At 44.3% G+C, this 12,672-nt stretch overlaps 1 long non-coding RNA gene across 3 annotated transcripts; it reads left to right on the plus strand.

Moving 5' to 3' along the window:
• The first annotated feature begins 1,888 nt into the window (after positions 1-1,888).
• LOC130517600 (uncharacterized) lies at positions 1,889-11,628 on the plus strand. Of its 3 annotated transcripts, XR_008947751.1 has the most exons (4): positions 1,889-2,314; positions 3,746-3,914; positions 10,753-10,903; positions 11,212-11,628. It is a non-coding gene; the product is annotated as an uncharacterized LOC130517600 (long non-coding RNA). The 3 variants fall into 3 exon arrangements; XR_008947750.1 differs by lacking the exon at positions 1,889-2,314 and having other exon boundaries at positions 3,266-3,914; XR_008947752.1 differs by lacking the exons at positions 1,889-2,314; positions 11,212-11,628 and adding an exon at positions 10,990-11,059 and having other exon boundaries at positions 3,266-3,914.
• The last annotated feature ends 1,044 nt before the right edge of the window (positions 11,629-12,672 follow it).

The raw sequence follows: 12,672 nt of genomic DNA on the forward strand, positions 1-12,672 counted from the left end.
TTATCTGCTGTTCCTTGGATCACCAGTCCATCAAAGGGGACACACAGATGTCACACACACTTCACCAATGCTTTCTTGGGTGGTGGATTCATCCCAGTCCTTTAGCAACTATATGCCATATTCTAAGAAGAATTGTCAAAGAAGAAATCAAGAATCGTTGCCCACTCTAATATGATTACATTTTTTGTTCATAATATTATATTTCAATAGTTTTGCTTGAAAATAAAATTGGTTCACATTTGCAGAAAGGCAAAAACAATATTTAAGATTGTCGCATTTCCGCATTTTGGTCGCGTCAGAGCTTTGCCACAAGGTGGCAGTATTACCCCTCAAAACACACATCATCCCTTTAGCCGCTGTAAACGTAAATAATCTGAGACCAAATGCAAAACTGAAGCGTTGCAGCCAAACAGAAAAGTTTTCAGTTCCCTTTAACAAGAACTATTCAACCGGATATTGAACACATCCATTTGTCACTCGGGTTACTTGGTGACCTTTACTTGCAAAGCGCGACTGACCCTCCAGAAGCTGCTGCCTGCACACACACCTGAGAGTGCATGGATCACTGGAGGTGGCAGACGTCTCCAGATATGCTCTCGGGTCGTCATCACCACCAAACACAAGGACAGGGAGCGGGTGAACGAGTGGGTGTTCTTGAGGAAAGGGATAGAAGACAGGAAAATGCATGTGTAGCCAGAGGCCTTCATAGCTGTATTTAATTTACTTAAGGAGCAGAAAGGAGTGAGAGAACATGCTGCAGACATTTTGGGGAGATGTTATAAATCTTTACGCCGTCTCGCGCTGTGTGACAGGCAGGATAAGTATCTGCTATTTGAGGACCGCTGTAAAAACTATGGTTGACTTATTGCGCCGACTTATTGAGGTGTTTCCATTCCTACTGAGACACGATGTGGACAGGACGCCGGGCTCGCGGCAACAGAGGCAACAAAAGCCTTTACACACAGCCTCCTTTTTCCCACTCCGTGCCCCATTATTTTAGAGGCTGACCGTGGCGCCACTTTTGCAGCCGACCAGCTCAATGCGGCTGCAGGATCTGGCTTCGTGGCGCGGACAACGGTGTGATTTCTTTTATTTTTTGCTTTTTGAGGGTCCTGGGCTGAGATTTTCTGAACTGTCTTTCTCATCATCTGTCACGTCCGGCGGCCTAATGATGCTTAATAACAGACGGTGGTGGAAAAGCACACTGAGGGCCATTGTGCCGCCGCCTCCTTGATGGTGACTGAGGTAAACATAATGACACAGAGCGGCGTTTCCACTCGGGAGAGATATTCCAATTCATGCTCAAGCCTCTCATTTGGGGAAAAAAATCTTCGATCTCACCGGGTTGTACTTAAATTGCCGTACCCTGTGTTTCGAACGCTGCCCGTTTGAGCTAAAAATGGCCGCTGAGACTCAACCACCGGCTCGATCTGACCCCCCCAAGTATAGCTGTAACTGGCAGTGCATCAGCTCAAAGGCGAGTATCCGCACGCATGATGCGCAGCGTGATCTCAGTGTACTTGTGGATATGATATATAGCGCGGCTGCCTGCCCCAGAGAGATGGAGCACATGTGGATTCATGCCCTGCAGCTCCCTGACAGTCGGCTCTTTCATTGTAACATAGCTTGCGTCACAAACCCCTCACTTATTTTCTCCACAATGTAGCCAGAAGCCAGAGCTTACTTGAAGCCTTTTAATTAACACGAGTCACCGTGCAACATCCTGGCTGGGGCCTGTGGGCGCATTAATCATATTCCTTAAAACTGATTCCAAGACAAGCCCTTTCTTGTAAATGCTTCTCTTTTTTAAAAGGAAAGGAAACAAAAAGCAGCTTCACATGAGTCAGACAGGTAGAGGTTGGACATCGTATTGTCTTTGGCAGCCACGCGGGCTCGCCGCACAGATCCTTCTTTGTCTCGATGGCAGTGGAGCGGCCCAAGCGGGAGCGAGGATGTTGTATCTGTATTTTCCATCAACGTGAGCTAATGCGGAGCGACAACACACCGTTGATTGGCATCTCATCGCCCGAGCTGCCTTTTCCTGCGCCGCATTCAGGGGAAGAAATTGGAAACTGCTGGCACGGTTTCGGCTCACGGCGCCCAGCGGGCAACAGGCCAGTTAATTTCCCGACAGCACCAACAAAACTCTGTTTTATTTTGACCTGACATCGTGCGTCAGGTCTGTATTGTCACCTCATGCTCATAGCTAGGCACAACTTTGGTCACCAATCAGCCAATCAGGGTGCAGTTCTTGACGGACAGACAGATGGACAGAGGAGAGAGTGCTGCTGTGAGTTTTTGCTCTGCATCTAAAGTAAGATGACTATAATAGTCCCTCCTCTACTCCTTATTTCCTCTTTCCCTCCTTTATCTATCTCACCACCAGCAGGAGGGTCACCCCTGGCCCTGGTCAAGGTTTCTTCCTGTTAAAAGGGAGGGGGTTTTAGGCCACTATGTGGGGGTCAAGCTCTGGGTTTCTGTAGAGCATCCAGTGGCAGCGTTGACTGTAAGAGCCTCTGTATAAATAAAGTTTGATTGAATTGGCTACATAGAGAGACCTCAGACAGCAGTAATGTGTCACCATAAACACTGGACATTAATCATTTACCAATCAGAGGAGAGCAAACTATGTGTGAGGGACAGAGTTGGACATGTAACGCAGAAAGAAAAAACATTTTAACAACAAAAAAGGAGCTTTATCTTTGTTGCAAGGATGGCCGACAACCTTTAACTCGCACATAAAGCGAGACAGTTAACGCTTATGAGCAGAATGAGATCATAAACGCGATCAGCCAGTCTCTTATTGCCTTTCTATAAAAGAGAAAAAGAAATTAATCCAAAGTATTTCAATTCCATGGGTTTTTTGAAGGCATCTCTTTTATGGCCCAATATTGATAAAGGAAACAAAGCAAAAAATGTTTTATCCACTTCAGTGAGAGTTTTTTTTCTCTGTCTTTCATTGTTTGGTTCATGGTAATTCGTTTCAGGAGGATAAAGGGAAAATGTTTTAAAGGTGCTGCTTCTTGTTTTTATTCAGATATAAACCAAGTAAGATCCCATCAACAAATGTATATTTTGGGGATTTTTTTTATCCCCTTTTGACATTTAAGAGGGCCACGTTGCTGTCTGTAGCACCGTGCCAACTGAAGCTTGCTAGCACAATTTTACCTTTAAAATTTAGATTAAAGAAGGTTTTTCTCATGCTCAATATTCTCCTTCTTCTCAGTAAAGGAGCTAAAACTAGCTAGAAAACTTCCTAGAAAAACACAAGGAGCCATTTAAAGAACTTGCACTAAGTACAAATACAAAAATAGATTTATAGGAAGCAAACATGCAGGCCTTTTTAATTGTTGCACCTATTCAACCATGACATGATAGCACCTGTCAGAGATGCAGCTAACAGGGCTGGTGGGGGGCTGGTGATAAAATCAGCAGTCTAGTATCCCTAAAAACCATGGAATGGAAGGTGAGGCAGTGGTCAAACACCTCAGAAATGTTTAAAAACAACTAAAGCAGAGGAACTGGCGAGGGCGAGCTGCGTTTGTCCCGTCCCACCTGAGGTTTAAAGGATTTTAGCATTTTATTTGATTTAGAGTGGCAGAGCTGGGTAGCTCGAGCTAAAGAAGAGGAATGATTTGAATGCAACTTTCACACAAGGACGACATCATCTGCAAAATCTGGTGTCACTTTCTAAACTCATATCAGTACGACTACAGTTGGTTGCTCTTCCTGTACTGTGTGTGAGCTTTTCAGCAGGGACAGCACACCCCCCTGTCCTTTCCTACACTGATGGGAAGCGGGGACACCTCAGGGTGCAGGACGGAGTGACCATAGATGGCAAAGGGAAGAACACTGATTAGCTTAAACAGCGTGAAACAGAGGAACTGAGGTGGAAGCAGCTTCTGAAGCACCAGGTAGGTCAAAGCATCGCTTCATTTCCAGTTGGATTCATAGAGATTTAGCTGAACCGTGATGGATTAGATCGCTTCGCTTCGCCGTCCTGACATTAGCTTGACGTCAGCAAGAGCATACGATATTTTATCTTCCATCTCAAACATCTCTAGACACTTACTGCTGTGTTTATCCTTGTTAAAGCTTCCTCGATGTCCAAGTTGAGCTCAAAGATGCGCGTTAAACTATGGAACAAAAGCTTGGATGGAACGTGGTACAAACAAGCTAACTCAAATGAACGGCAGACTTCACATCAAACTATTGAACTCATTACAGTACTTGAGTCCTTTTTTTAAAAATGTCATATTGTTTAATGAATGCACACTCGGGGTTTATAGCAGAAAAACAAGACATAACAAAGTATGCTCCAGACATCCATCCAGTAAGTTCTTCTCATTTTCAGACCACAGTAGCTTACGTTCGTTCAGGGTTACAAACACACACATCATTCTAGTCTTTAGCGTAGGTGGTTGTAACCAAGGTAACTACTGTAGCTGTTGTTTTCCTGGTGCCAACATGTATTTATTAAGCCCTCTGCATCTTTTTCCAAACGTGTTGTTCATTAGCCTTTAGCATATTAGCTTTGACAAAGCCCTGCTGTTGGCATTGGAGCACTGCAGCAAAGACCAGGAGGGTGGATGGAAGGAAGCCAGAGGCTGTAGCCGTCCAGGGGGAGGTATTATCTCAGCAGTCCACATCCGCTGGGTCTAACTCGCAGGGCTATGGCAGCCTCCTAGCTGTGGGGGTTATCCTGAAGTGGCTGTGCGCCAAATGCTCTGGAATAGATGGGTTCAAGTTTAGGCCCCTGTGACCTTCGAATGATAAGGTGAGGGGTCGTAGAGGAGTCAGGAAACCTTTGTTTTTAGAAATTCCAATTATTTGGTTATTTAAGTCGACTGGGGCTCGCGTCCCCCCACCGGCTCCCTGCCCTAACTCTTACAACGCTGAGAGGTCTGCACACCATCATCCCATTAACCACATGTGTGCCGGCCAGGACTACAGCTGAGCGTGGAGGAGGGAATGAAAAAGGTGTCTGGGACTTGGAACACACGTTGTCAATTACACGATGCAACATGGAAACTTGCTTTTGAATCATCGCATGTCGACGACGGGCGAGGGGGTGTTGTCGAAGCGTCCTCCACACGGGACAAAGAAAATAAAGGCAGGGGCCATGGTGTAACCTGAGAGCAAAGCAATTTTACAGCTTTTTTTCCCCCTTCAATCATTCTGTTGGGGGGGGGGGGGGGGCTGTGGAGTCCGGAAGAGACCTTGGAAATCTACGTTTTTCCTGTAAGGGGGGTTCTCGGTTTGACGAATCTCAGGTTATTCTGCTTCAGAGTGGTCCGCTTTTGGTTCATGCTCTCGTGGATCAATTATCTCCATACGTGAGCAGTCTGAGAGCGCTAACCTGTTCCTGACCCCCCCCTTCATCTTGAATTCCATTCATGCTGATTAACTGGACATGTGAGTCGATGCTACAAACACACACATCACCATACGGACACCACGGAAAAGCAAAATAGCGATTCAATTTGCAGAAGAATGCATCTGTTAACGTTTGACTTTGGGTTGACTTCACCCACCACAAACGCACTCTGACTCCGTTGCTCTCTCCGTAATTGGCTCCTGTTGCCGCTACCATCGGCTGCTTACCGCGCCAAACTTATGAGGACCCACCAACACAAGTGCCTAAATAATCAAAAGATTTGTCTCTGTTTATGTACCTGTTGTGGCTCATCCTGCATTAATAGACCCAGAGACAAGTTCTCATTAGCACTATAAAGTCCCCAAAATCAAAAAGAAACCGGGGAGAACATCATAAACAAACGGGGGAGAGACAGAAAAGCAGAGATGATAAAGAGAGACTGATGAAGGAATGTGATGGGCATGTAGGTGCTGGAGAACAAAGACAAGCACAGTTCGGCAAACATGTTTACCGGAAGAGGCTGGCCCTCCACGTAGGTTTTAGCAAGCGATCCCCATGGGGGCAGCGCCAAACTTGGCTTGACTGCTCGGCTCCTTGCATCATTGAGGACCTTCACACGCCGAGAGCTGTCACACAGAGAGCGCAGAGCCAGGGCCTCATTTACACACAACACGTCTGGGACGAGGAGGTAGAGGAGCATGAAGGCATCACAGAGACTGTTTGATATGCAACAATCCACAATCCCAGTGTCCCCCCTTTTTTTTAAGGTTTCATGTTATTCCAAAGGCCACATCATGGGGTGGGCTCCCGTTCCCACCTTTCCCCACCACCAACACCAGAGAACGATTGTCGCCTCATTTAGACTCCCGGTGTCAATAGAAAACCAAAGATGCACGAGCTGACACATCCGCGGCAGCTAAAAGTGGATTTTTGATTGTGGAGATGATGAAGACAGTGTAACTACGTCCTCATAAATCTCTGGACGGCCCGCCTCTCCTCTGTCACCTGTTAACTATTACACGCATTGTTTCATTTATCCAGAAAGTCATCTATCACCTGCGAGGCCGTAGTAGATGGAAATGGGGCTCTGCTGAATATGTACCCCCCCACCAGATCGATACTAAATGCAAAGGCTCGGAGGATATTCAATCGTTGCTCACTCTGACTTACCGGCTTTGGTGGAAGAAAGGTTCAGCATCTGTGAAATGCTCCAAAGCAAATACTGGAAATTGTCCCCTTATGTATTTTTTCTTCATTGTGTTTAACCAAAAATCTAATTTTCATTTTTCTCACCAAATTTGAGTCGCTTCTTGAACCTTGCTACCTGCTAGTTCCACCTTTATTTTGTAGAAGTTCTAAAAAAGAAGAACATGACATTTTACTAAATCCCAGCTCGGGCTGAATGACAGGATCTCCTTTGATTTCACCTGTTTTGCATCAGATGTTACTACAATTCCCACAATCCTACAGTCAGATGCTCAGAAGAAAGGTGTGTGCTCTTGTGTGTGTTGCTATATATTGAGTAGCAAAAATACAGATATTTTTGGGAATTCTGGACATTCTAAGACTTGATTTGAGGGTGAAGGTCAGGGTTGGTTGGGATGGTTTGCCTACGAAACTCCTCATTACAATAAAGGTACAAGTACGTGTGTCTGTGCATGTGCGTGTAGATTTTTAGTGGCAATGTTAGCATCCATTAGCGTCATTCTGTCCCCTTTTCCTAGAAATTGACCCCGCGTCTGTTTTTGTCCTCGGCCTGAAAGGACACATAAAGCACGTTTACGCCAATGCGTAAAAATAAAGACACATTCTTGAGTGAAAAGATTGTGCTTGGTTGAGGTGTGTGTGTGTGTGTGGGGGGGGGGGGTGATAGAAGCTGTAGAAAACACAATTTTCTATTGGAAAAAAACAAGGGACGGAGTGGAACATCGTCCTGCTCTTTATCACCATGGCAGCTGATAATAGCGCAACAGGGTACCGTGATTCACGGGGGATGAATTCATTCATGCAAAAAGACCAACACACGCCAGTCAGGCAGCGCTTGGACTGTCTTTATTTATCTTTTTTCCCCCAATCAAAGGGACATTTATGCACCGACTGTTTGCAAAAACTGCCAGAAATTCACTTAAAAACAATCCAAAGTAAAGTTTGATTCCGTATTCTTCCAGCGCACAGCACGGGGTCATGGTGCCAAACACCCCGGGATTTCAATGCTGATTATTCATGCTCCTCCTTCAGAGACTTAGTGGGATGACATTTCTGAATACACACAGATCCCCCTCCCACCCCCCACCCCTCTCATCATAACAATACTTCGCGTATTTGATTCCAGTGCTTGTAAGAGCACCTCCGTAGGGGGCATTTGCCACTCTGGGCGGGTGGATGTCATCCTTCCAACGCTCTGCCCTACATTTATTGGGGAATATTTACCATGGGGAGAAGTGGGCTGTCGAGGGACGTCAAAAGGTTGGGGTGGGGGAGAGGGGGTGTGGGGCGTGGCTGATGATTCCATCAGCACTGAATAGGCTGGTTCCTGTGAGATGATGGGTAAATATTCCAAAAAGTGATATTTGAAGCCGACAGAGAATGACAGGAATAGATGAGTAGATTAGAAGATCAGAAAGCTTCTTAACATGTAAGAATGTGTATCTTGGAAGATGATAGGAAATTCAAGTGAAATCAAGCAGTAAATGAAATATATTTTGATGTGACACTGATGTGCTTTATATGGTTTAGCCAAGTACCACAAAAGAAGCAATTTTAAACACTTTCCCCACGCATTTAGTTACTCATCTCAGCTTTATTCAATTTATTTTATCAATTACATCTGATTTGTATCAGATTCACAATCATAGTAAATGTCTTTCCCTTTGATTTGTCTTCTGCAATATTCAGAAATGTCTTTGAGCTTCGCAGCTCTACACTAGACCTCCTGCTGTGAGATAGGACCCTGCTGTCGACAGCCAAATGAATTCCAACTGGGACGGAATATTCCAGATTTGAACATTAGGAACATTTACTATATAAGATTTAAAACTAAATGACAAAGATTAATATAATTTAGAAAAAGTGCCCTTGGTCTAAACTCGCTTTTATGGTTTATTTAGAAGAATAACAAATAAATGGAAATATTTTTGGACTAAACTAATAGACACTGCAAAGTACACTCGTGTGGTATTTTAGTAACATGATAAAATGGGTGGAATTTACAAATGGATGGTGATAATGATGGAAATGACCTTTTAAAAAAAAAAAGAAATAAACCCTATCTTGCCTCAATTGGTATGGAGGAATATAAAAGTTTAGTCAGAACACTCTAGATTAAATCTGGATAAGAACAGCGTGGCGCACAATTAGTTGCAAAGTTAGCAGAGAATAAATTTAGCACCAAAAAAGGTGGTTTGTGTCGGGCTCTGTCCCAGTGTGTAAATTCCCTCTGCCTAGACGTTACAGGGAATGAATATCAATATTATTTTGTATCTTGAGTTTTGACTAAAGAACGTTCCAACAAGCAGCAAAGGACTTAGCAGATAATGCTAAATCCAGGAAGCACTGAGCCGCCACTTTACCTGTTGATTCATCAGAAAAGTATGTTTTCAACAATGCTCAGAAATCCTCAGAACTGGTCCATCCCCACTGAATCTACATCAATATTTATTGCTAATATTTGCCACAAATAGTCCATCAAATCACCGAAAGCGCGCTGTGGTGGGATCCAAGCTGAAAAATCAGAATTAAAGGACATCAAACAGCTGCGTTTGCATGAACGATGACAGCTGAAATAGCAGCACAGTTGCTCTTTGCCTCCCTGTTTGCATTCGGGTAAGATCCTGGATAAAAGAGCTTTTATATGCAAGACATAGAAAAAGACATTTTCTACCCAGGTGAGACAGTTCTTGTGTTCTTTAAACTCCCTCCCAACTTCTTCTTAAATTACCGTTAGTTACAACATCTGTCACGGCAACGACATCAGAGGAATTTCTTTCTTGGTGGTTTTTCTTGCCTTTCTGTTTCTCTTCTCCAGCCTGTGGATCCTGTTTATATCTGCCGTTATTGATGAAATACTAACGTGAGCTGACGAAAAAAGGCAAAGTCAGGGATCAATACTTTGACTCTCCCGGAACTGTTAATCATCTGGATGGAGTAGGTGATGTTTCAGTACATTGCAGCATCTTCGTTAACATATTTGTTGTGGGGAAAAAATATGAGTTCCAATTCTTTTGTGCAGAGTTGTCTCTCAAGGACGTTAGCGGTGATTTGAAAGCCTGGCTCCATTGGGACTACTATGGCCTGAGATTGTCTGAGGTTAAGGTTGATTTTTCTTCTTGAATGGTTGCTATTACCTCTCCACTTCCTAATCAATCTATCCCAGCAGTCGTCAAATAAGGACACCAGTCCAAACACACACCATTTTGTACCAGGAGGAAAAAGGACATGCACGTAGAAATCCCAGAATTGAACCCAGGTGACTCTGCAAGCCAATGCTCTATCAGTCTGTCCTGCATTATGACATAATTTCTGGAACCTGGCTGATCAACACCACATGCTTCCAGAACCGTAGCTCAGACATGTTGTAACTATCTTCCAGGATAAACCACTTAAAACTCTCGTCTTCCTCTCTTCCTTAAAGCCAACAGAGGTACATTCTTTAGCTTATTTATGCTCTCCGTCATTGGCTAACCACACGTTTGACATCGATTGACACTGCTATCGATGAGGTTGAAAAATAAACAAGGTCGGTGGTGCTTTCAGGCAGTCCGGCGCAGCTAAAATAAACTGGAGTCAGTGGTCCCGGTGGCTGGTCGATCAAATGTCGGTGTGGTTGACACAACGGAATGGGACATCCGCGTCAAGCAGCTCATGTTGTGAAAGCAAACAAATGAGTCAGGCTGCTTTAAGCAGATGTGTGATTTTAAGGTAAACCTAAAATACTTCAAATAAATTGGCTGTATGAGAGATCTATGTAAGAAGAGGGATTGTGGGTGAAGCTCCACTTCCCTGCCAGCACATTTATGATTATACAGAGCTGTGAGAACCTCACCAGTGCTCGGTGTGTCCATGATGGACGGGAACCCACTCCTACGAGGACCCAAATCAAGCAGGGTTGTCTGTCCTACAACTGCTCTCACCTGGGATCCCAGTTTCCTCCGTGAAAGCAGTTTTTATACCCAACTAGAGGGAGATATGGGTTGGACACCCCTGGTTTAGTGTACTAAGCATTAAACTGAGTGGCTAATTTCTTGATCTGACTGTTGATACCCTGGAAACAGAGTCCAGTCTGTTTTAATGCTAAGCTCAGCTAGCAGCACGTGTGCCAGCTGAGTAATCTCATATATTGCTGCTGTAAAGTTGTTTTTTTCCACCAATTGTTGCAGTTTATTCAAGGTCCAAAGAAGAAAAAGAATAAAATGCTGGCATTGTGTGAAGCCCAACATTCGATGACCTTGTAATGGAACATTGCAATCAACAAAAGGGAAAACGAAATGGAAGGAACGCAGATATCATCTACAAGCGGCATCATAACAGGTAAGATGGAGGTATAAGAAGACACCCATCCACAAATCATCTGCCCTTACAAACATTGTTGAAGTTTATCCTCCTTTACATCCTAGCAAATGTTGGATAACAGCTTTTTCCCACAATGCGAAAATTTTGCAAGTTTGGCTTTTTTGACCTTAAAAGGCAAGTCTAGTTTGACATTTTGAGTCACATTTTTCTCCAAAAATGTGAAAAAAAACTTCACTTACTGCCGTGCCAATGATTAACATTTTGTTTTTCTTCCCTTTCAAGCATAAAGTAATTACATTTAATAGTTTTGATGTTTCTTTTTCTAGTCGGGATGAATCTAAGGACACAGGAAGCAGTGCTGGGACCAGACCATTTGGAGAGCTATTTGTAGCTCATTACAGGTTCATTAGTGTTCGCGAGGCTCATCACGATGCACCCAGAAGGAGAATGAAAGATTCACAGAACTTTGGCAGATGTTAAATTTTAATGAGAGAGGTCTAGACACATGCCACACCATGCCACACTTGGGGGCTTAGAGAGTGAAAACTTTGTCCGCTTGCTTTTCCTCTGCTGAGAGACCGTATCTGACCCATCAGTAACTCTCCCCACAATGTCAATTTGTTCATTATATTGTAGCTTTTGTTTATTTCAAGATCACATTTATCGAAAAGTGTTTTTTCCAGGATGTTGAATATCAGTGTTTCTTCCATGACCTTTCAAAATAAAACTAAAATAGGCTAAAATGAATGAAAAAAGGTTCAATTAATCATATATGAAGTGCTCAAAATGACGGTTTCTAGTAGAGACCCACTCAGTATAGCATCCTGTGAAAAACTATAATATGTATGCCTTTTGTCTGATGACGCTCCACTACAGCCTGTTTCCATCTGAACTGGCTTATAGCACATGGATCCAGAGTGGCTTGTGACTTTTTTCACCCCCTCTCAGTCAGGATGGGGGCCATTAGCCAGCCGTCCTTGCCCAGGAGACATCCATCTGACATAAGAGGCATGACATGGCCGAGTGAAGGTGATGATGTTATGTATGAGGCTGGCTGGGAGCACAAGGTAAAGGTGGTCTCTCTGTCACGCAGGGTGATAGTTGACAGGTTCTTTGCACAGGCAAGGGCGCGGACCTTGGGGATGCGAGACAAGGTTAAGCTAAGTGCTATCTGAATGCAATAAGAAGGTGACCATTCCTGGAAGGGACATGACGAATGAATCATGTGAGGCAAGTCTGATGTGGGGAATGAGTGGCAGTCACAGTGACGGGCCAATCCTTCCCACGACCTGCTAGCGAGGTTCACAGTCGTTGTGGGGGAGACAGCAAGAGATACCCTTCAGCACAAAATCCAGTTTTTGCTCTGGCACTTCACGGGAAAGTCAATTGTAGTCACAACGAGTAAAGGTTCGATCCGCTGTGTCCATTCGTTTCATTGCCTCTCCTGCCCCAGGAGCTTAGCTAAGCTAAACTGGTGGTGACACAGCAGCGGGTCAGTGTTTTCCTTTTACTAGCATATCCTCGCCAGTGGACAATAATGAGGTCATTCCACTCAGCAGCAGTTTCATATGGCAAAGGCCGTCAAATATTTAGAGGACATGATTGTCTCTCAAATGTCCAGCACCAGTGTCTTCTGAGGTGTTTTCACACCAAGTGATTGTCACGTGTAGATGCTGCGAATGGAAGCCCGTCTGAAGCGAAATGGGCAGACGGCGCCTGATTCTCTTTTCTATTAGCCTGTGGCTGATGTAATTGAAGTAGGCAGAGTGAGGACGGGATGACCCCCC

Source organism: Takifugu flavidus, chromosome 20, assembly GCF_003711565.1.
Source record: "Takifugu flavidus isolate HTHZ2018 chromosome 20, ASM371156v2, whole genome shotgun sequence".
Classification (NCBI taxonomy): Eukaryota; Metazoa; Chordata; class Actinopteri; order Tetraodontiformes; family Tetraodontidae; genus Takifugu; species Takifugu flavidus.